This window comes from Tachyglossus aculeatus, chromosome 5, assembly GCF_015852505.1.
Source record: "Tachyglossus aculeatus isolate mTacAcu1 chromosome 5, mTacAcu1.pri, whole genome shotgun sequence".
Classification (NCBI taxonomy): Eukaryota; Metazoa; Chordata; class Mammalia; order Monotremata; family Tachyglossidae; genus Tachyglossus; species Tachyglossus aculeatus.
Window position 1 is genome coordinate 31,731,096 of NC_052070.1, and position 20,945 is coordinate 31,752,040.

The 20,945-nt window shown below is 44.6% G+C and overlaps 1 protein-coding gene across 5 annotated transcripts in view; it reads right to left on the reverse strand.

Annotated features, from left to right (window-relative positions):
• Positions 1-20,945, reverse strand: part of NETO1 (neuropilin and tolloid like 1) — a 160,231-nt gene that overhangs the window by 42,716 nt on the left and 96,570 nt on the right. The gene's annotated exons all lie outside the window — the stretch shown is intronic.

Consider the following 20,945-nt stretch of genomic DNA (forward strand, 5'->3'; position numbering starts at 1 on the left):
CAAGTCTGTCTGCCTGGGAAGGACTGGCGTCCCCTAGCCTATGAGCTCCTCCTCTAGACTGCAAGCTCCATTTTTTAAAAAGGTACTGGCTAAGTGCTTACTATGTGCCAGGTACTGTACTAAACACTGGGGTAGTTACAAGATAATCAGGTTGGATACAGTCTATGTTCCGTATGGGGCTCACAGTCTTAATTCTCATTTTACAAATGAGAAATCTGAGGCACAGAAAAGTGACTTGTCCAAGATCACACAGCGGACAAGTGGTGGAGGCAGGATTAGAACCCAAGTCTTCTGACTCCCAGGCCTGTTTTTTTTCTACTAAGCCATGCAGCTTCTCCTTGTGGGTAGGGATTGTGCTTACCAACTCAATTGTATCATATGCACCCAATCACTCAGTAGAGCACTCTGTACACAGTAAGTGCTCAGTAAATACGTTTGACTGACTGACCCAATAAGTGTTCAATAAGCACCACTGGTTGAATGACTGATTGTTCCTCTGCCTCCTATCTTTTTCCCTTCCCCATAGCTGCAGTCAACAGGACATCCCCAAGATACAAGGTCATTCCTGGTCTAAGGCCTATTCTGTTTCAGTTAAGCACCAAAGAGGGAGACAAAATGATTTGTCAACATCCGCCAGCAAGTTGTGACAAAGCAAAACAAAACAAAACGAAAATGAGCGTTCACTGAAAAATGCTGCCTCTTATGGAAGAAGAATGGCCTAGTGGACAGAGCACAGGTTTAGGAGTTGAAGGACCTGGGTTCTAATACCGGCTCCACCACTTGTCTGCTGTATGACTTTGGGCAAATCAATTCACTCTTCTGTTCCTTAGTTACCTCATCTGCAAAATGGGGATTAAGACTGTTAACCCCATGAGGGACATGAACTGTGTCCAACTTGATTAGCTTGTATCTACCCCAGGCTTAGAACATTGCATGACACGTAGTAGCGCTTAACAAAACCATCATCATTGTTATTATAATTTCCATGGGGAGGAAGAGAGATTGCACCAGTCATCCCAACTAGCAGCCGGCAACTTCCCTCTTTTGGATGCTATGCTCCCCAGACTCTAAAGAGAACTTTAGGATGGAAGGGAAATAAAAACATCATCAAATTGATAGGATCCAAGATAAGAAAATTTTCACCTCTTGAAAAGAGGTGTTACTCTAATTAGTTGTGAATGGGTCAGTTTTACAGGGTGCTTTAATGTGTCCCAGCCTTGAAAATCAATCAATCAGTATTTACTGAGCACTTACTGCATGCAGAGAACCGTCCTGAGCCGTTGGGAGAGTTCAATACAATAGAGTAAGCTCTGCACACAGTAAGTACTCAATACGTGGAAATTTCAACCTGAAGGGTGAGACAAATATTAATGTCAGTATAATATAACACAAATGAATACATGAATTACAGAAAATCAGTCAATGAGAAGGACTACAGGTCCATGTTCCTTGGCTGGCTTGTAGAGATCAGGGGAAAGTACCTTTTTTTGAGGTTATCTGCTCTTCCCACTCCCTTTGGCATCACCCCTGCACTTGGATATCTACTCTTTATTCACCCCCCCACCCCACCCTCAGCCTAACAGCACTTATGTACCTATCCAAAATGCATTTATTCATATTAATGTCTATGTCTCCCTCTAGGCTGTAAGCTCTCATGGAGAGCAGGGAACATGTCTACCAACTCCGTTATATTGTCAGTGTGGCTCAGTGGAAAGAGCCCGGGCTTTGGAGTCAGAGGTCATGGGTTCGAATCCCGGCTCCGCTACTTGTCAGCTGTGGGAATTTGGGCCAGTCACTTCACTTCTCTGGGCCTCAGTTACCTCATCTGTAAAATGGGGATGAAGACTGTGAGCCCCCCGTGGGACAACCTGATCACCTTGCAACCTCCCCAGTGCTTAGAACAGTGCTTTGCACATAGCAAGTGCTTAATAAATGCCATTATTATTATTATTATTATTACTCTCCCGACTGGTTAGTACAGTGCTCTACACAAAGTAAGTGCTCAATAAATATGACTTACTGAATGAAGTTGATTGATTGATAGTTTTCTCACTCCTCCTCGCTCCTCAAAGTATCATGGTCCAAGGATGAAGGAGGAAATGAAGCAGTAATAAGAATAATAATGACGGCATTTGTTAAGTGCTTACTATGTGCCAAGCACTGTTCTAAGTGCTGGAGGTTGTCCCACGTGGGGCTCACCGTCCTAATCCTCATTTTACAGATGAGGTAACTGAGGCACGGAGAAGTTAAGTGACTTGCCCAGATTCACACAGCTGACAAGTGACGGAGCTGGGATTAGAACCCACAACCTCTGACTCCCAAGCCCCTGCTCTTTCCACTGAGTCACACTACTTTTCTAGTAAGGGTGGGGGGCAGGAACCAGGCCCGGGGCGACGGGGTGCCCTTGTTGCCCACGTGCCCCACGATCAGCTGCGCCGTCTGCCGCTCCGCCTGGCACCGCCAGCCCCACTCGGGCAGCCGCTCCTTGCCCAGGCCACCTGGGAACATCACCACCAGCTCCAGCCCACCACCACCACCGCCACCGCCGGGGTAGGTGCAGGCCTGGCACAGGGCCGCCAGGTAGCCCAGCATTGTGTTCCACTGGCCCCCGCACACCCAGTCCTTCTGGTAGCCGCCGTACAGCTGGGGCAGGGCCGACCCCGTGTCCACCAGCACCCAAGCTCCCTGAGACAGCTACCATGCCAATGTGGGGATAGAGTCACGCTATATGGCATTACTGCCACATTTAAAAAAATATGGAAAAAACAGGAAATGGTACTTGGTGACCCAAGCAACAGTGATGAGCTTGTGGGCAAGAAACATATCTATCAACTCTGCTGAACTGTACTCTCCAAAGCACTTAGTTCAGTGCTCTGCACACAGATGAATATATGAAGCATGTGATGGTTTCTACTGAGAGCTCACCTCCTCCAGGAGGCCTTCCCAGACTGAGCCCCCTCCTTCCTCTCCCCCTCGTCCCCCTCTCCATTCCCCCGTCTTACCTCCTTCCCTACAGCACCTGTATATATGTATATATGTTTGTATATATTTATTACTCTATTTATTTATTCATTTTACTTGTACATATATATTCTATTTTATTTTGTTAATATGTTTGGTTTTGTTCTCTGTTTCCCCCTTCTAGACTGTGAGCCCACTGTTGGGTAGGGACTGTCTCTATATGTTGCCAACTTGTACTTCCCAAGCGCTTAGTACAGTGCTCTGCACACAGTAAGCGCTCAATAAATACGATTGATGATGATGAGTAGCAGTCAGTAGTCAGAGGTGTGAGCTCTCTATGGATAGACTCGGGCGGCGGGGGTTCCAACTCTAGGTTTCTGCATCCATCTTTCTTCCTCAGACTCATTAGACAATGGGACCCCAAGGAGAGGAGAAAAAATGGCGTAGCAAGAGGACCCTGCCAAGCCTAGACTGTAAACTCCTGTGGGCAGGGATTGTACCTACCTACTCTGTACTGCCTCAAGTGCTTAGTTCAGTGCTCTAAACATAGTAAAACTTCAATCTTGGACTAGTGGAAAGAGCACAGACCTGCAAGTCAGAGGACCTGGGTTCTAATTCCAGTTCTACCACTTGCCTGCTGAGTGACCTTGGGCAAGTCACTTAACTCTTCTGTGCCTCAGTTCCCTCTTCAGCAAAACGGAGATTAAATACCTGTTCTCCTTTCTACTTAGACTGTGAGTCCCATGTGGGACCTGTTTTTCTTGTATCTACTCCAGCGCTTAGTACAGTGCTCGACACCTAATAAGTGCTTAACAAATGCCACCAATATCAATAAGAGCTATTGATCAATTGCTCTATGACTCCCTGCCCTCTTCATTTGGGGAAATTGGACTCCCAGTGGGGCCCAGTGACACCGAGACAGGATGTCCAACTGTGGCTACAGAGAGAGATGTGGAGCTCTCCGTTCTTGGGAGAGGGAAAACGGCAAGATCTGAACAGACTGAAAACTTCCCTGGCAGTTAGATCATTTGTTCAGCAAAGCATTCTCCTGTTTTGCCCACTAGGAAACATTCATTAAGCCACCAGTCTGAACCAGCTGTGACACTAGCCACACAGAACTCTGAATTCCTGTCCTCCCATCTGAATCTCCGAATACATCCTCTGTAACGAGGGACACATCAAATGATCACCACTTCCTACACCAAAGGCCAAGATGGCTCACCCTGTCACAAGCCAGCCGGCCCATCCCCGCCTGGTGCCATGTGTTTGCCGTTGGCTGTAGTATGTTGTCAGGCTGCAGCCCTGCAGAGACTGCGAACCACGGGCGTCTCCTTGGTGATCTACAACTAGGAGGCAGTAAATAAATCCCCAAATGTGTATTTTTGTCCCATAACAATCTTTGGAGTGAAGCCCAGTCACCATCTCCAGATTCCGGCTTCAGTCCTGACCACCAGCCCTCTGAAGCAGGCACAAGCTGCCTCCCTCCTCCCACCCATAGTCCCCTGCCATGAGAGCAGAGTGTTAAATCATCACTGTTGCAACTTTTAGATCATCACGAAGGCTGTAATTATAATAATAATGATAATGATGATGGTATTTGTTAAGCACTTCCTATGTGTCAAACACCAATCCAAGTGCTGGGGGAGCTACAAGCTAATCAGGTTGGACAAAGTCCCCGTCCCACCTGGGGCTCACAATTTTCAACCCCATTTTACAGATGAGGTAACTGAGGCACTGAGAAGTTAAGTGACTTTCCCAAAATTACAGCAGACAAGTGGCAGAGCTGGGATTAGAACCCGGCTTCTTCTGAATCCCAGGCCAGTGCTCTATCCATACTGCTGAGGGGAGGGTCACTCTCAGGACCAAGAAATATCTAGGTACTGATGGTTCTATTTCCCTTTCCCCTCGATATCTTCTACCTTCCCACTTTCCCATCCCCCACTATAACCACCTCCCCAAACTACCCCTCCCCAACAACATCATCTAACAGCTCATCCATAACTAGACTGAGCCCCCTTTTTCCTCTCCTTCTCCCCATCCCCCCTGCCCTACCTCCCTCCCCTCCCCACAGCACCTGTATATATGTTTGTACAGATTTATTACTTTATTTATTTTACTTGTATGTATTTACTATTCTATTTATTTTGTTAATGATGTGTATCTAGCTTTATTTTTATTTATTATGGTGACTTGACACCTGTCCACATGTTTTGTTTAGTTGTCTGTCTCCCCCTTCTAGACTGTGATCCCATTGTTGGGTAGGGACCATCTCTGTATGTTGCTGACTTGTACTTCCCAAGCGCTTAGTACAGTGTTCTGCACACAATAAGTGCTCAATAAATATGATAATGAATGAATGAATGAACCAAGAAGCCCTCCCTCCTCACGTGTCTTGTTCTGCTGTGCCCTGTGGACCTTCCCTCCATCACGGGCAACCTCCCCTTTATTCTAAGCAGTTGTGACCTGCTGCCTCCTCCTCCTACCCATCACTGGAGAAGCACCGTGGCTCAGAGGAAAGAGCACGGGCTTGGGAGTCAGAGGTCATGGGTTCTAATCCCGGCTCTGCCACTTGGCTGCTGTGTGACTTTAGACAAGTCACTTCATTTCTCTGTGCCTCAGTTCCCTCATTTGGAAAATGGGGATTAAGACTGTGAGCCCCATGTGGGACAACCTGATTATCTTGTATCCCCTCAGCGCTTAGAACATAGTAAGTGCTTAACAAATGCCATCATCATCATCATCACTGAAACCTGATACTCACCTGATACTGGGATGATCACTCAGCCCACCTCCATCTCCTCCAAGAGGTCTTTCCCAACTAGGCCCTCTTTTCTGTTTCTCCCACTCCCTTCTGCATCACCCTTGCACTTGGACTTGCACCCTTTATTCACCCCTCCCTCAGCCCCACAGCACCTATGCACATAGTAATTTATCTGTTAATATGAATGTCTGTCTCCCTCTCTAGACTGCAAGCTCGTTGTTGGCAGGGAACACGTCTACCAACTCTGTTGTATCGTATTCTACAACACACCTCTGTTGTATTTTAAGCTCTTAGTATAGTGCTCTGCACTCAGTATGTGCTCAAAGAAACGCCATTGATTGATTGATTGATGGAAAGATCCAAGATCCTTAGACTCTTCCAGGAAGGCATAGCCAGGTAATACAGCACTGAATGCTTTCCATCATCATTAAAGTAATGCTGGACTGCTTGACAGGTACTATCTAGACCGTAAATTCAAATTCTAGACCATAAGCTCAGTGTGGGCAGGGAACATATCTGCTGTATTGTTGTGTCCTACTCTCCTAAGCACTTGGTACAGTGCCCTGCATACAATAAGTGCTCAATAAATAGGACTGACTGATTGACTGATTGATACAATCCTGTTCTGTTTCTTCCATACCTCTGTACTTGAGACCCCAAGGAGGGCTTTGGAAACTAGAATCAGAATATGCTAATCCACTGGGAATCTTTTCCAGATCAAGAATAATAGCAACTGTGATATTTGTTAAGCATTTACTATAGTGGAAAGAGCACAGGCCTGGGAGTCAGAGGACATGGGTTCTAATCCTGTCTCCACCACTTGTCTGCTGTGTGATCTTGGGTAAACCACTTAACTTCTCCGTGCCTCAGTTACCTTATCTGTAAAATGGGGATTAAGACTGTGAGCCCCAAGTGGGACAACCTGATTACCTTGTATCTACCCAAGCACTTAGAACAGTGCTTGGGATATAGTAAGTGCTTAACAAATACTCAATCAATCCATCAATAGTGTATATTGAGTGCTTGCTGTGTGTGGGGCACTGTACTAAGTGCTTGGGAGAGTACAACACAATTATACAAGACACATTCCCTGCCCACCATGAGTTTATAGTCTAGAGGGGGAGATAGACATTAATGTATATCAAGTAATTATAGGGGAAGGGGTACTTTATAGGAGTATGTGTATAAGTGCTATGGGGATGGAGGAAGAGTCTGAAATAAAGTGCTTCAGGAGTACAAACTCAAATGTCCAGGCAAAACAGAAGGGCCGGCAAATAGTGGGGGGATGAGAGGCTAATCGAGGTAAGGATTTTTAGAGGAGACATGATTTCATTAGGGCTTTGATCATGTGGAAAGGTGTGGTCTATAGGATATTAAGGGAATGTGTCCATTTGTTGTTACATTGTTCTCTCCTAAGTGCTCAGTACAGTGCTCTGCACATGTTAAGTGCTTAATAATAATAATAATGGTATTTGTTAATAATAATAATAATGGTATTTGTTAAGCACTTAACATGTGCAAAGCATAGTACTTAGCACTTGAGAGAGAACAATATAACAACAAATGGACACATTCTCTTCATATCCTATTAATAATAATAATAATGGTATTTGTTAAGCCCTTACAATGTGCCAAGCCCTGTTCTAAGCCCTGTGGCAGGGTGGGGGGGATATAAAGGTAATCAGGTTGTCCCACAAGGGGCTCAGAGTCTTAATCCCCATTTGACAGGTGAGGTAACCGAGGCACAGAGAAGTTAAGTGACTTGCCCAAAGTCACACAGCTGACAAGTGGCGGGGCCGGAATTTGAACCCATGACCTCGGACTCCCAAGCCCAGGCTCTTTCCACTGAACCACATTGCTTCTCATTGAGCTAGGCTGCTTCGCATTTTAAAGGTTTCTAAATGTTTCTAAATTCTAAAGGTTTCAATTACAATCTCTACACATTCGACTTACTGTTGAGCATCATGAACCCTGATCCTTCATATACATTACAATCCCACACATACTCTAAACTCAGTGTGGCAAGCACTGAACACCTTATCTTCTATCCTAATCCTAGTGCTTAGAACAGTACTTAGCACATAGTAAGTGCTTAACAAATACTATTATTATTATTATCATTATTATCATTATTATTGACTTTGCCACCATACCTGTTAGCAGAAGCTCTGCCATGGAAGCTTGCTACCTTGTTGATATCTTAGGATTCTTTTTGTCTTTCCCCTTCCATAGTCAGTCCTTTGAAAAATTCTGCTGGTTATTCCTCTGCAATATTTTCCATATTCATCTCTTCCTCTTCACCTTTACACCCACCACTGAGATCCAAGCTCTCATCAACTCCTGACTGGATTTCTGACAAAGTATGTTCTCTTTGACTATGCCTCTCTCACTCTATGCCTCTCCCCTCTTAATTCTATCCCTACAAATTGCTGCCCAAATCATCTTCCTAAAATGTTCACATTTATCACTCCTTTCCTTAAAAACCTCCAGTAGCTAGCTATTTCTCTCCACATCAAAGAGAAACCCCTGACCAGGACTTTCCACCAATGTCTCCTTAATATAATGCTTTTTTCTTCTGCTACTTTCCAGCTTTCCTTCTCCAGTCTTCCCAAGGAAAAGTCCTAGCTGCATCTCACTCTGGCCTCTCTCAATTAATTAATTAATCACATCCTTTCCTCAACCATCAACTCCCCTGCTCAAATTCACATAACCACATTCCTTTCATCATTCTGTCTTCCAAAACAGCCATCTCCCTCAGGAGGCATTTCTGATCAAGCTCCATCTCCCTCAACACATTATTATTATCCCATGGGCCACTTATGTGCATATTGGTTAATTTGTTCCAAGTATTTGTTCATTTTTGCTTACTTTTTCATCGACTGATTACAATATAATTTGTGCTCCCATGGAGATCCTACAGTCACAGCTGAGCACCCAGCAGGCAGTCAAATTTGTGAAGCAGCGTGGCTCAGTGAAAAGAGCACAGGCTTGGGAGTCAGAGGTCATTCATTCAATCGTATTTATTGAGCGCTTACTGTGTGCAGAGCACTGTACTAAGCGCTTGGGAAGTACAAGTTGGAAACATATAGAGATGGTCCCTACCCAACAGTGGGCTCACAATCTAGAAGTTCTAATCCCAGCTCTGCCACTTGTCAGTTGTGTGACTTTGGGCAAGTCACTTAACTTCTCTGTGCCTCAGTTACCTCATCTGGAAAATGGGGATTAAGACTGTGAGCCCCATGTGGGACAACCTGATTACCTTGTATGCCCCCCAGTGCTTAGAACAGTGCATGGCACATAGTAAGCGCTTAACAAATGCCATCATTATTATTATTGTATGATGGGGATGAAGCAGCATGGCCTAGTGGAAAAGGTACAGGCCTGGGAATCAGAAGACCTCAGTTCTAATCCCGGCCCTGCCACTTGCCTGCTGTGTGGCCTTGGGCAAGCCACTTCACTTCTATTTGCCTCAGTTTCCTCATCTGTAAAATAGGGATTAAGACTGTGAGCTCCAATGTGGGACAGCGATTGTGTCCAACCCAATTATCTTACATCTATCCCAGCACATAGCATATTTGTGCCTGGCACAAAGTAAGCAGTTAACAACTATCACAATGATTATTATGAAAACTTTTAGATTGCAAGCTCCTAATTTTCACCAATATAGTTTATCCAAGCACTTAGAACAGTGTTTTGCACAACATAGGGACTTAATAAATATTGATGTAACTATTAGTGATGCTGCATACACAACTCCTACAGTGGGTCAAGGAGCAACCACTAATTGAGGATGACATATTATCATTGGGTAATTTTGGCCATAATGCTTCTCCATGGTGGCCAAACCTGGAAACAGGATTCTAATGGTGTGTCCCAGAGAAATAAAAGCCAGGAACCCAGTCTGTTTTGTAGTGACAAACACTAAATTGATTACTTCTATCTAATCTGTGGTCCACTATAAGTTCCAAGATGTTTTTGGTTCAACAATTTTTTCTCCACCCTGCACCTGTGTTGGATAATTTGTTTCTAAGTTCACCATTTGAACTGAATTATTTTCCCAATTGCCAGAGGTCACTATGCATTTCACTTCTGCTTTCCTTTAGTGTCAAAACCCAATTTAATAACAATTGGTGTATTTCTTACTACTAATAATAATACTTATTATGGTAATTGTTAAGAGCTTACTATATGCCAAGCACTGTTCTAAATGCTGGGGTAGATACAAGTTAATCAGGCTGGACACCATCCCTGTCCCACATTGGTCTTATATTCTAAATCCCCATTTTTTACTGATGAGGTAACTGAGGCACAGAGAAGTGAAGTGACCAGACCAAGGTCACACAGCAGATATGTGGCAGAGCCGGGCCTTCTGACTCTCAGGCCTGTGCTCTATCTGCTAAGACATTGTTCAGTGCTTGCTATGTGCCCAGCACAGTACTAATTAATCAGATCAGATACAGTCCCTGTCCTACAATGGATTCACAGTCTAAGTAGGAGGGAGAACAGGTACTGAATCCACATTTTACAGATGAGGTATCTGAGACACAGAGAAGTTAAATGTCTTGCCTAAGGTCATACAACAGGCAAGAGGCAGAGGTGGATTAGAATCCAGGTCCTCTGAGTTCCAGACCTGTGCTCTTTCCAATAGGCCAAACGGCTTCCTGATTTAATCAAAAAAGGTCAAATAAAAAGACCTGGAATTGTATGTGTATGTTCATATTTTTCTTCCACTTGTTCATGCATTTATTTGCTTGTGTTTAATTTTGTCCCTATGCCTCTCCTCTGGTTCCAGCAGTACAAAAGCATTCATTCAATCGTATTTATTGAGCGCTTACTGTGTGCAGAGCACTGTATTAAGTGCTTGGGAAGTCGGCAACAGAGACGGTCCCTACCCAACAACAAGCTCACAGTCTAGAAGGGGGAGACAGGCAACAAAACAAAACATGTAGACAGGTGTCAAAACCATCAAAATAAATAGAATTATAGCTATAATATATCTTTTGTCTGCCCCTCTCCCCTCCCCACCACATTTGACTATAAGCTACATAAGACAAGAGAAGCTACTTAAGGACCAAAGAAGTGCTTAGAGAAGCAACATGATTCTAGTGGATAGAAAATGGGCTTGGGAGTCAAAAGGACCTGGGTTTAAATCCTAGCTCCACTGACTTCTTTGTGCCTCAGTTACCTCATCTCGTGGTTTAGTGGAAGGAGCCCAGGCTTGGGCGTCAGAGGACGTGGGTTCTAACCCTGGCTCCACCCCTTGTCTGCTGTGAGACCTTGGGCAAGCCACTTAACTTCTCTGTGCCTCAGTGACCTCGTCTGGAAAATGGGGATTTAAAATGGGGATTCAAACTGTCCCAGGTGGGACAATCTGATAACTCTGTATCTAACCCAGCATTTAGAACAGTGCTTGGCATGTAGTGCGCTTAACAGATTACCATCATTGTTACTGTTAATTGTTGTTATCTGTCAAATGGGGATTAAGACTGCCATGTGGGACATGGACTGTGTCCAGTCTGATTAACTTGTATCTACCCCATTGATTAGAACAGTGCCTGGCAAATAGTAAGCACTTAACGAATGCAATTTTTAAAAAATGATCATAGAAAATCTCAGCTGTATCTTTAAAAACTCAATAGCACTTCCATAGCTTTTAAACAAGCATACACAACACACACACACGCACACAATCACAGGTGTTCACATAAGCCCCTATCTGAGATAGATCCTGCTTCAGCAGGACATCAGCACTGACAGAATTAACCTCCTCACTGACCTCCCTCTCTCCAGCTTCTCCTCTCTTGTCCTTACTTTGCTGCCTAGATCATTTTTTTCTGAAAAGCCACTGAGTCGATAACTCAAAAATCTCCAGTGATTTCCCAACCACCTCTACATCAAACAGAAACTCCTCAGCATTAGTTTTGAGGCACTCAATCAGCTCTCTTCTCAATCCCCTCCCACAACAACCTGAGCCACACACTTAGCTCCTCTACCACCAGCCTACTTACGGTGCTGGATCTCATCCCGTCACTCTCCCTCTCTCTCCCTGCACCACATCCTGGAACTCCCTATCCACTCACATGGACACTCTCCCCATCTACAAAGTCCTACTAAATATAAATCATGTCTGTAATTTATTTATTTATTTATCTATTTATTTAATTTATATTAATGTCTGTCTCCCTCTTGAGACTGTGAGCTCGTTGGACAGGAATGAGTCTGTTTGTTCTTATATTGTACTCTCCCACTGCGCTTAGTACAGTGCTGTGCACACAGTAAGAGATCAATAAATACAATTGAATCCTTGCCCTTCTTCCTCCCTTCTGTTTCACCTACGCATTTCAGTCCATACCTTTAAAGCACTCTGATACTAGCCACTGCCCCCAACCCAAGCAGCATTTAATATATTTAAATGTCAATGAGACTATACATTGCTTAAGGACAGGGATCTGGTTTCCCACTCCACTGCAGTCTCCTAAGTACTTAATACAGTGCTGTGCACATTGAAAAGCTCAATAAATAACATTAATTGACTGAGATAATTAACAAAATTGTATGTATCACAGAATAGAATGTGAAGGCAAATCCTTTCCTCATTGTGGGCACATAAAGATTGTCCCTTTCTGCATTATTTGTTACCACATCATCTGACCTTGTATTAATTTCTCCCCCTTGGTGTCATTATCTTCCCAAAGTCTGTTTTAGGAGACTCATCCTGTCTGTCAACGTACATATTTCTATACCATACTCCACATCTGGCCTCAGGAAAGTCTTCCTATTCATTTACTTTTTCTTTTACTTCTCCACTTTCTCCCACCACTTAAGCAATGGTCTTGCCCTCCTGGTGGCTCTTCATCTTCCCTGTGCCACTACCCTAGGTGGAGAAGAAGTGTCATAATAGAGATAAATAGAGAAGCAGTGTGGCCTAATGTAAAGATTCCAGGCCTGAGAGTCAGAGGACCTGGGTTCTAACCCCAGCTCTGCCATGTGTCTGTTGTGTGACCTTGGGCAAGTCACTTCAGTTCTCTGTGCCTCTGTTATCTGTAAAATGAGGATTAAGACAGTGAGCCCTATGTGGGACAGGGACTGTATCCAGACTATCTTGTAGTGTGGCTTAGTGGAAAGACCAGAGGCTTGGGAGTCAGAGGTCATGGGTTCAAATCCCGGCTCAGCCACTTGTCAGCTGTGTGACCTTGGGCAAGCCACTTAACTTCTCTGTGCTTCAGTTACCTCATCTGTAAAATGGGGATTAAGATTGTGAGCCCCACATGGGACAAACTGATCACCTTGTGTCCTCCCCAGCACTTAGAACAGTGCTTTGCACATAGTAAGTGCTTAACAAATACCATTATTATTATTATTATTATTATTATTATTATTATTATTGTATCTACCCCAGCACTTAGTACAGTGCCTAGTACTAAATAAGTGCTTACGAAATGCCATAAAGTAATAGTGTCCTCCTTTTTCCTTGGTTCCACTGCAGGTACCCCATCCCATCCCTGTTGCAAGGTTACCTGCAGCCCATGCCTCTCAGGGCCTCTAAGGATGGAATAGATCCAGGGCAGGGTGAGGCAGTGTGGCTTCCCTCCCCTTTCCTGCCTGGTCCTGTCTCCACCACCCTGCAGTTCTGAGACACAGCATGGATGAGTGAAAGACCACCAGGCCTCAGAGAAAATGGATTCGGTTTCTAATCCCAGCTCTAGCACTTATTCCTCTCCTCCTCCCCATCCCCCCCGGCCTACCTCCTTCCCTTCCCCACAGCACCTGTATATATGTTTGTACAGATTTATTACTCAATTTATTTTACTTGTACATATTTACTATTCTATTTATTTTGTTAATGATGTGCAACTAGCTTTTCTTCTATTTATTCTGATGACTTGACACTTGTCTCTATGTTTTGTTTTGTTGTCTGTCTCCCCCTTCTAGACTGTGAGCCCATTGTTGGGTAGGGACCGTCTCTATACATTGCCAACTTGTACTTCCCAAGTGCTTAGTACAGTGCTCTGCACACAATAAGCGCTCAATAAATACGATTGAATGAATGAATGAATGAATGCTGCATGATCTTGAGCAAGTTGCTTCACTTCTCCATCCCTCAGTTTCCTCATTTGTACCGTGGGAATTCAATACCTGATCTTCCTGCCCCTTACATTGTAAGCTGTATGTAGGTCACAGACTAGGTCCGACCTGCTTATCCTTATCTATCACGGTGCTTAGTAATAATAATAATAATGATGATGGCATTTGTTAAGTGCTTACTGTGTGCGAAGCACTGTTCTAAACACTGGGAGGGTACAAGGTGATCAGGTTGTCCCATGGGGGCCTCACAGTCTTAATCCCCATTTTACAGATAAGGTAACTGAGGCACAGAGAATAATAATAATAATAATAATGGCATGTATTAAGTGCTCACTATGTACAAAGCACTGTTCTAAGCACTGGGGAGGTTACAAGGTGAGCAGGTTGTCCCACAGGGGGCTCACAGTCTTAATTCTCATTTTATAGATGAGGTAACTGAGGCACAGAGAAGTTAAGTGGCTTGCGCAAGATCACACAGCTGACAAGTGTGAGCTGTAGAGAGGTGTAGCTGTGAGCTATAGAGAAGCAGCGTGGCTCAGTGGTAAGAGCATGGGTTTTGGAGTCAGAAGTCATGGGTTCAAATCCTGACTCTGCCAAATGTCAGCTGTGTGACTTTGGACAAGTCACTTCACTTCTCTGTGCCTCAGTTACCTCATCTGTAAAATGGGGATTAAGACTGTGAGCCCCATGTGGGACAACCTGATTACCTTGTATCCCCCCCAGCACTTAGAAAAGGTCTTTGCACATAGTAAGCGCTTAATAAATGCCATCATTATTATTAGTATTAGTATTAAGTGGCGGAGCCAGGATTCAAACCCATGATCTCTGACTCCCAAGCCTGTGCTCCTTCCATTGAGTGGCGCTGCTTCTCTATAGTGCTTGGCATCTAGAAAGGACTTTACAGTGCTCTGCAGATGGTAAGCGCTCAATAAATATGATTGATTGATTGATTGATTTAAAATACTATTGACATTGTCATCATCATCACTAATGATCATGGACTGGACAAGTAACCTACGTCACACCCTCCCCAACCCTGGCAGATACTTATGCCCATATCCTCTTAGTCTGCTGCTTCCTGTACCTGAAATTTATTTGAATATCTAAGTGATAGGCTCCTGGAGCTAACTCATATTGTATTGTGCTCTCCAAAGTGCTTAGTACAGTGCTAAATACCATCGACTGATTGATTGAACGGCATGGCAAGAAAGGGACCAGGGCAGCCATTTGGAACAAGGTTCAAAAATGTTCATGAGGCAGATTCAGGTTCGAGGGGACAGATTTCAAAGCACAGAACAAGATGGGAGTGGGAGAAAAGAGGAGCAGATTTGGGAAGGCAGGTTAGTAGGGAGTAGGCAGGGGAAGGGGAGGGTGAGTGGAAAAGGGAGGGTGAGGAGATAACAGTAAAGATGGAATGAGAGTAAAGAAAAATGAATGAAAAGGGATATCTGGACTAAATGTTATGGAATCTAAACAGAAACAAAGAGCCTAGGTCAGTGGGAAGTAAAAGATGCTGTATCCCACTGTCTATGGCCATGCTACATTACATACATTCCCCAATTAAGTCCTCATTTCCTCTTCTCCCACTCTGTTCTGCATCCCCATTGCACTTGAATTTGCTCCCCTTTCTCACCCCTCCCTCAGCCTCTCAATGCTTGTGTATAGATCCAAAATTTATTTATTATGTCTGTCTCTCCCTCTAAACTGTAAACTCATTATGGGCAGGGAATGTGTCTACCAACTCCGTTATACTGTCCTCTCCCAAGAGCTTAGTTCAGGGCTCTGCACAGAGTAAACACTTAACAAATATAATTGAATGATTGATCCATCAGATTTCCAGTCATTGTGTCTTTAAATGATTTTTTTCTTTCCAACTCGTTTATAGTTTTCCCATTTAAGCAGTCATAACAATATCTATTAGGCACTTACTATGTACAGAGCTCTGAACTAAGCACTGGGAGAAAATACACAGTAACTCAGTTGGGAATTAGACACAGTCCCAGTCCCGTGGTGGGCTTACAATCTAATATTTAAGCTCACCAGAGAGCAGCTGTTTGGGTGTCTGGCTGTCATTCAGTAAGGTGCGATTCAATGAACATTTTCTGTGGCTGATGGACTAATAGCATTCATTGATAGCATTGTTTCTGATGCAGTCTTGCTGATCTTGTAAAATAATAATAATAATATTAATAATGGTATTTGTTAAGTGCTTACTATGTGCAAAGCACTGTTCCAAGTGCTAGGGAGACTACAAGGTGATCAGGTTGTCCCACGGAGGCTCACAGTTTTAATCCCCATTTTACAGATGAGGTAACTGAGGCACAGAGAAGTTAAGTGACTTGCCCAAAGTCACACAGCTGACAGTTGGCGGAGCCAGGATTTGAACCCATGACCACTGACTCCAAAGCCCATGTTCTTTCCACTGAGCCATGCTGCTTCCCCCCAAGCTCCCCCAGTGTTTGGTGTTGCACTTGACACATATTAAATGCTTAACAGATATCACAATTATTATCAGTATTATTATTATTAGACAACAAAACACAAAATGGCCCCCAAGAACAACAACAAAAACAACCACCACCACCACAACAAAAGCCTGCATCTGTCCTCAGCACAACTAGATAAATGGGATGCAGGAGTAACAGAGCCGGGCATATGTGAGGCAAGGGTGGCTATTTCAGGCACCAAATTGTCACACGGGAAAGTCGCTTCTATCTCAGGGTGGGCAGGCTTCATTCATTCGTTCATTCAATCATATTTATTGAGCACTTACTGTGTGCAGAGCACTGTACTAAGCGCTTGGGAAGTACAAGTTGGTGACATATAGAGACAGTCCCTACCCAACTACGGGCTCACAGTCTAGAAGCCTGTCATTTGGCTGGGGTGAATACCTGAAATGACACTGAAAACAGGAGAGACACATGAAGATATTGCCTAGAGGGCAGCTGGGACAATCAATCTAAGCATATGAGAGTGTACAATACAACAGACTCGGTAGACACAATCCATGCCCTCAAGAAGCTTAGAATTTGGGATAATAAACAGTATCTACTGAGACTGAGCTCGATGACCTGATCCTAGCAATCGTCTGGACAGAAAACCACTTCCTTCTCAGTGACTGTTTGATTGATGAAAGACTTTGCCAAAACGAGGGGTATCCAGATCTCGTCTCCATGAGCCTCCTTCATTAGGCCGTGCGGCCTTTCCCAGTGTTAAGGTACAGACAAGGTGGCAAATGTATGCCAAGCACTTAAACAACAAATAAGACAGCACAACAAGGGACCATCTCTCTGGGAGCATAATAAAGTTGGGAGTGTGAATCCTTCCCTGACTTTTTCAGTCAAATCTGGACCTCAAGATGAATTTCACAATTCCAGTGTGTGAAATTTTTTGAGTGGGAAGGATAACTCTCCTCTCTCTCTCTCTCTCTCTCTCTCTCTCTCTCTCTCTCTCTCTCTCTCTCTCTCTCTCTCTCTATGAAAGAGAGTTGTCCTTCCACTCAAAATCATGCCACCTTCTGAAATTTATGAATTACCTGTACATGCACTCACACACACACACACACACACACACACACACACACACACGTGTATATATATATGCACATATATATATATCATAATAATGATATTTGTTAAGCACTTACCATCTGCTAAACACTGTTCTAAGTGCTGGGGTAGATACAAGGTAATCAGATTCCCCTACATGGGGCTCATAGTCTTAATCACTCTCCACTGGTTCCTTCCCCTCTGCCTTCAAACATGCCCATGTCTCTCCCATCCTAAAAAAACCCTCTCTTGACCCCACCTCACCTTCTAGTTATCGTCCCATATCCCTCCTACCATTCCTTTCCAAACTCCTTGAACGAGTTGTCTACACGCGCTGCCTAGAATTCCTCAACAACAACTCTCTCCTCGACCCCCCTCCAGTCTGGCTTCCGTCCCCTTCATTCCACGGAAACTGCGCTCTCAAAGGTCACCAATGACCTCCTGCTTGCCAAATCCAACGGCTCATACTCTGTCCTAATCCTCCTCGACCTCTCAGCTGCCTTTGACACTGTGGACCACCCCCTTCTCCTCAACACGTTATCTGACCTTGGCTTCACTGACTCCGTCCTCTCCTGGTTCTCCTCTTATCTCTCCGGTCGTTCTTTCTCAGTCTCTTTTGCAGGCTCCTCCTCCCCCTCCCATCCTCTTACTGTGGGGGTTCCCCAAGGTTCAGTGCTTGGTCCCCTTCTGTTCTCAATCTACACTCACTCCCTTGGTGACCTCATTCGCTCCCACGGCTTCAACTATCATCTCTACGCTGATGACACCCAGATCTACATCTCTGCCCCTGCTCTCTCCCCCTCCCTCCAGGCTCGCATCTCCTCCTGCCTTCAGGACATCTCCATCTGGATGTCCGCCCGCCACCTAAAGCTCAACATGTCGAAGACTGAGCTCCTTGTCTTCCCTCCCAAACCTTGTCCTCTCCCTAACTTTCCCATCTCTGTTGACGGCACTACCATCCTATCCGTCTCACAAGCCCGCAACCTCGGTGTCATCCTCGACTCCGCTCTCTCATTCACCCCTCACATCCAAGCCGTCACCAAAACCTGCCGGTCTCAGCTCCGCAACATTGCCAAGATCCGCCCTTTCCTCTCCATCCAAACTGCTACCCTGCTCATTCAAGCTCTCATCCTATCCCGTCTGGACTACTGCACTAGCCTTCTCTCTGATCTCCCATCCTCGTGTCTCTCTCCACTTCAATCCATACTTCATGCTGCTGCCCGGATTATCTTTGTCCAGAAACGCTCTGGACATATTACTCCCCTCCTCAAAAACCTCCAATGGCTACCGATCAATCTGCGCATCAAGCAGAAACTCCTCACCCTGGGCTTCAAGGCTCTCCATCACCTCACCCCCTCCTACCTCACCTCCCTTCTCTCCTTCTACTGCCCAGCCCGCACCCTCCGCTCCTCCACCACTAATCTCCTCACTGTACCTCGCTCTCGCCTGTCCCGCCATCGACCCCCGGCCCACGTCATCCCCCGGGCCTGGAATGCCCTCCCTCTGCCCATCCGCCAAGCTAGCTCTCTTCCTCCCTTCAAGGCCCTGCTGAGAGCTCACCTCCTCCAGGAGGCCTTCCCAGACTGAGCCCCTTCTTTCCTCTCCCCTCGTCCCCCTCTCCATCCCCCCGTCTTACCTCCTTCCCTTCCCCACAGCACCTGTATATATGTATATATGGTTGTACATATTTATTACTCTATTTATTTATTTATTTATTTATTTTACTTGTACATTTCTATCCTACTTATTTTATTTTGTTGGTATGTTTGGTTCTGTTCTCTGTCTCCCCCTTTTAGACTGTGAGCCCACTGTTGGGTAGGGACTGTCTCTATGTGATGCCAATTTGTACTTCCCAAGCGCTTAGTACAGTGCTCTGCACATAGTAAGCGCTCAATAAATACGATTGATTGATTGATTGATTGATTAATCCCTGTTCTACAGATGAGGTAACTGAGGCACAGAGAAGTTAAGTGGCTTGCCCAAGATCACACAGCAGACAAGTGGCAGAGCCAGGATTAGAACCCATGTCTTCTGATTCCCAAGCCCATGCTCTTTCCACTGTCACACTGCTTCTAGCACACAATAATCTTTGTGTGTGTGTGTGTGTGTGTGTGTGTATGTGCAAATTATTTATGAATTGGATTTAAAATATGCAACTGTACAGAAAATGCTTAAATAGCTATCTCTCGTTTATTGGAAATGGAACACGTCTTCATTTAGATAGGGTCGTTATTGTGCTTTACATTCAAGGACTTGAGAAGGGATGCAAACATTTTAGGCAATGGGCAGCAGAGTTTGGTAGCAATATGATATCAAATGCTACACAAAACTCAAGGACCAGCAAGGTTATAGTAGTGTCCAACTTTCTATATGGCTATGAGAATTGAATCTACCCCTCAGAAAGCACATCCAGCTTCTTAATCAACTTCATGAGTAACACAGTCAATCCATCATCAATGTGAAATGTCAATAATAAGGCCCAGGAATGTCATCCATCCATCCATCAGCACTGGGGCAATCCTCACAGCAAACCAGATTTGCAGGAAATATTTAGAAGAATTGATAGCAGGCTATCCAAAGAGCTGCTGCATAATGATCTCAAATCAGAGTGTGCAGAATTAATGTTTAAAAGCATCAACTGTCAAACACATTCATTTAGCAGTGAACTATTGGGAGACAGCTGTAGCAGACGAACCTGTCTGGTAAATGACTATCAGAAGGGGTTTATCCTTGAGCGGAGGTTTAAGGGAGGTTGAGAGGACCAGAAACAGATACAGGCTCTGAAAATAGCAACACATTGGTGTGGCAAAGGCATCATGTGGAATGGAGTGTTGATCACACATGGATCTTTGCAGCCACAACCAGATGCTTGGATAGGATCTCCCGGCCAGAAGCATCATCTTCTCAAAGAAAGCACAGCCCTACTACCACATTTGAATATTGCACATACAGTAATAGTAAGCAGGGAAACAGTTTTATTCTTAGTTGAACACTGGGAGTCAATGATCTCAGATAGCCCAGCAAGGTGTACTACAAGAAGTTTCTTAAGGCTCATAAGACAGAGAAACAAAAGTGAAAATAATGCCAGGCACTGCAAACATAATAGCCCGACAAAGAGCAGACCAATTTGTTTGCAAAGTGCTGTCAGCCCTGTGGGTCTTACATTGCCTTTCTCAATTAGCCACACACCCATAATTGAATTTCACAGTAAGTCTCTCTCCTTCTCTCCTTCTTTTTCTCTCTCTTTCCCTATACATGTGTGTGTGTGTATATATATATATATATAATAATAATAATGATGGCATTTATTAAGCACTTACTATGTGCAAAGCACTGCTCTAAGCGCTGGGGAGGTTACAAGGTGATCAGGTTGTCCCACGGGGGGCTCAAAGTCTTAATCCCCATTTTACAGATGAGGGAACTGAGGCCCAGAGAAGTTAAGTAACTTGCCCAAAGTCATATAGCTGCGAGTTGGCGGAGCTGGGATTTGAACCCATGACCTCTGACTCCAAAGCCTGGGCTCTTTCCACTGAGCCATGCTGCTTCACACACACACACACACACACACACACACACACACACACACACAC